The following is a 4,485-nucleotide window of genomic DNA, read 5'->3' as shown; positions in this document are numbered from 1 at the left end:
ACTGCCCTCGTCATCGTGTGAGACGTTTGGGTAGACATAAGTCTCTTCCTCATTTGGCTCCTCCACGTAGTGGAATGGAGCATCACTCGGTGGATGGGTCATGTAGGGACCAAGCGGTCTAGGTATGCCTGTAGGGTTTATGTCTATTCTAGGAACAATCGGTCTAACGTCGTTAAGCGTAGGAAGGGCCAATGGGGCTCCCCTTCCGAATAATTATTAGGGTCTGCTCACTAGATATGGTTGGCCATGTGGTTGGGAGTACGAAAGTCTTCTTGGTAATCTTCAATGCACGACGTTGTGACCGAATCTACTGCAGTTAGCCCAAGGTTGTAACCTAAGGTCTTAACACTCGTCTAGCAAGTGGTTTCTGCCACAGTACCACATTGGACGTGTGGGCACGTTGGTCGTCTCAACATATCCTGCAGTTTGGCTATCTCCATTTTTATCTCAGCCAAGTCTTGGTTTGTCTCAATGGCTTTCCCTTTGTCTTGGGCCGTTGGACTTGATCGTTCACTAGAGGCTGACGGTCTCTTTGAACTCCGTGAGTTGGTCTCTTCTCAATGTGAGCTCCTGGAGCTCTACTCTTTCAGCTGGTCGTCTACTCGAATGGCCTCTTCAAACACCCTAGCTAGTGAGTCTCGCTGCAAGCTCGAGTTGCCTGCCAAGGCCTTATACAGCTCCTCACTTCGTATTCCACTGATAAACATGGTGGACAACGCTCTTTCAGTAGGCCGTTCGCCCATGAGGATTCTCTTGAAGAGGCTCCTCACGTGGGTGATATAGTCGCGGATGTCCTCTTTCTCTTTCTACTTGACATTCATCAGTATTACTAGCAGATTGTCAGAGTATCCGGGCTAGGAGAATCTCTTGATGAAGAGGCTTTTGAGGCCATTAAACTCCGCTCGTTCTTCGACATCTAGACTAATGAACCAAGTCCTACCATTGTTGCCTAAGACAAAGCCCGAATGCTTGAGAGTGTTGAGTCAAGTCGGTGAGGTTGTTGGCCTCACAGAATTGTTCAAATTGCTCTACAAAGCTATATGGATCATCGTGGGGTTGGTACTTGTCGAGTTGCTTTGCAACAATTGGGATTTTAAACTGCCCCTTAGAGCCTTGGTTTACTCCTAATCTTGCTAGTAATGATGTAGCTAGTGCTGCAGCACTCTGTTCCACCGCTGTATTGTCGAGCAGTTGCTTCATGAGAAGCTCACTCAATGTCAAATCTCCTTCCAGGGCTCTCTCATGATCGATTTGATTTCCACCTGCTAGGTTTAGCACTCGTTGTACCTTGTGCAATTTACCATTCTGCTTTAAGCTCCTAGCACGCTAGTCTTGGTTGTATTTCACTATACCTTGCACTACCTCGTGGGCTAGCTTCCCTTCCTCTTCTAAGTCTGTTATGATGGCCTCTGCATTCTCCCGTGGTGCTCATACTGAGCGTGCGCGTCGTAGCTGTTCACTAGCCATTGAATTGCCTCTAGAAAAACTCCTAAGTTGAGTTCCTCATTCGCCCTGCGGTCTGAGCTTTCCTCTGTCATGATCATGTTCTCATGCTCCACCAAGCTGTCGATCAGGTTGAGCAAGTAGGTCAAACCCACTTCTCTAGCACCGTTTGCTTGGTCCTACTCTGTGCTTTGGTCGTCTGTCTATGTCTTGGGATCTTCTCCTATTGGTGGGTTCCTTGAGATGTTTATTTGAGTGAGTTCCTTGACTTATTGCATCCAATCCTCAATTTATCTCTACTCAGTGTGTGTGTGTGTGTGTGTGTGTTCTTTCCTGTGCACTTGTGTTCAATACGGCTTTTAGTTGTCCTTAAGTGTACTTCAAGTGCGGAAATTCAGGATGAGTGGGGAAAACAAGTATCTAAGCGACTTATGCAATCTCGCTTCATTTTAGGCCTGATAGGCTTGTTGACCCACTTCTGGTGGTCTTGTCAGGTTTTAAGGTTTCTTGCTGCGTTGTCTTACTTGTTTTAGATTTGTTCAGGGTCTTTGGCTCAGCTAGTTGTCGCTAGGACTTTGGGTCTCGTAATAGCCTACTCGAGCTACTAAGTGGTTGCATCCTACGAATTTGCCTATTCCCTGTGCCAAAGTCGAGTTTTGCGCATTGGGAGGACTCACAAAGGTTTACAAGGCCGAATCTAGTCTAATTTTTCGAAAATTTGAAAAAATCATGACTCGGCCCCTCCGGCCCAACTCCCAAATTGCAGGGGCTGAGTGATGGATTTGGACTGAGGACCGAATGGAAATTGTGGGCCGATTTGCCGTGGCCAAGGGCCAAATGGGAAGCTCGGATAAGGTGACTCGGACGGGGTGATTCGGATGGGCCAAGGGGGTCTATTCGGACGGGCTTATGGTTGAGTGGACTTTTGGTCGAGTTGGTTCGTTCGGACGAGCCGAGGGCCGAATGGGGTAGATTGGCCGGGGGCCGAGTTGTGAGTGGGCCGAGTGATATGCTCCAACGGGTCGAATTGACTAGTGGACCGAGTTCGCCAAGAGTAAGCGGGTCAAGGGCCGATTCGGGGACTCAGCCCAGGAATCTGCCACTCGAACGGGCCGAATGACGCGAGACGATGGCTACGAAGGCAATAATTTGCTCAAATCTTGCAACACATGCAATCATATCAGACAAGAGCTTCTAGATCAATACCAAGGCATAAGGGGAAGGGCTTGATATACCTGCGGTAGACTCCCTGGCAGTAAGATCAAATCAAATCTCTAAGAGCTCTCTGTCTCTCTCTCTCTCTCTCTCTCTCTCTCTCTCTCTCTCTCTCTCTCTCTCTCTCTCTCTCTCTCTCTCTCTCTCTCTCTCTCTCTCAATGTTAGGGTATGAAATGAGCTCTTCCTTGACCTCTTGGCTCTTAAACCCCTTCCCGGGTAAGGTTTTGATGTCCCCAATCACTCATTTGCCGACATTAAACATCCACTCATTTGCCGACATTAAACATCCCAAGCACTCTTTTTTCCCATTTTTTCATGATTTGTGCCCTATTTTATAGTAGCAAACCCTATGCTTTTCCGATCCGATTTCCTAATCCTAACCTACACTAAAGGCAACAAAGATCGAAGGTAAAAAATTGAAATGATTTCTCCATCTTTCCAATCATCAAACCAACAAAATAACCCAAAATACTTACTTGTTTCGAAGATAAAAAAATCCAAACTTCCTACTTATCTCAAGCTCCGTTTTGGGGATGAATCCCTTGCTTCGATGCTTGATATGAGGTGCGCAAGTGCTCAAGATTGAATCCATTGGTCCCGACAACAACAGAACCAATATGTAGTGGGAGCTCATGCTCAACTGCCAAGACCCACTAACTGCTTATTGTTTCAAGCATTTCAAGCAAGCTCTCATGGCTATCTCTCACCTAGCCGACGCGCCGTTGATCCTCTCGGGGTGTAGTGAGCTTACCTTGATGCCGAAATGAGTTGCCTCCTCTCTCGCACATGACGGTAGCTCCACGATCCTAGATGCTAGCTCAAGCATCCTCAAGCCTCCTCCATCTCCAAGCTCCATCCACCATAGCCATAGACGCGAGAAAAGAGAAGAGAAGAGAAGAGAAAATAAGAGAGAAGAGGAGATGGTGAAGAGCTTCACCCTCTTGATCCCTCACTCCCACACACTCACTCACTCCCTCACACTCTCACACTCCCTCTCTCAAGAGCACATACACACAAGCAAGGTGAAGAGAAGAAGAGAGGACTCTTTTTAGCCACACACCAAAGAATGAGCTTCTCATTCACTTTTCAACTTTATATACAAAACCCTAAATCCCTTTTGGGCGGTCATCCCCTTATCCCCTTTTTTACATGACTGGCCGTGGCCTAGGCCCTTTTTTCCATTATCATCCTATCTTCCTAGCTTCCTTTCCACCGCCCATCTACATTTACAAATTGCACGGGTGAGAGCCTGACACTCTTAAAATAGATCATGGTGCGCCTTGTGCCTTTTTACAACAGTATAGACTCGCGCTTTTTCTCATGCGTTTTTTTCCTTGATTTAGGACTTTTCTGCACTTCTTGTGTTTCCAGATTCTTCTTGGCGCGCCTTCGTCTTCTATTTCACTTTTGCCTTAGCCTTGTCTTCTGCTTTAGATTTTTCAGCTTTTCCACGTTGTTCGTTGGAGGGTTAACATGGAACGTGTCATATAATCTACTTATGTAGTGGTTGATTATCCTCCTAAAATACTACTTTACAAATCTCAATTTTCTTAATATGCTACTTATACATTTTATCCTCATTGAAAATGACAACATGACTGTGTCTTACCTTCTTTAATTCAAGATCTTACAAGCAATAGCTCATTTCACTTAAATCTCCATAGCCAATTAAAATTCATTTCTTAGACTTAGGTTTAAGCTTACTTTGCTTGTCCTTAGATGTATGCATAAATATCTCATAGCCAAATATATGTAAGTGACCATAACCTGGTCTCTTGCCAAGCCATAACTCCTCTAATATTTTGTTATTCAATGGCTTACTAGG

The sequence above is a fragment of the Lygodium microphyllum genome, chromosome 14, assembly GCF_053477565.2.
Source record: "Lygodium microphyllum isolate KBCC chromosome 14, Lygodium_microphyllum_v1.1.10, whole genome shotgun sequence".
In the NCBI taxonomy this organism is placed as follows: Eukaryota; Viridiplantae; Streptophyta; class Polypodiopsida; order Schizaeales; family Lygodiaceae; genus Lygodium; species Lygodium microphyllum.
This window is presented reverse-complemented; position numbering follows the sequence as displayed.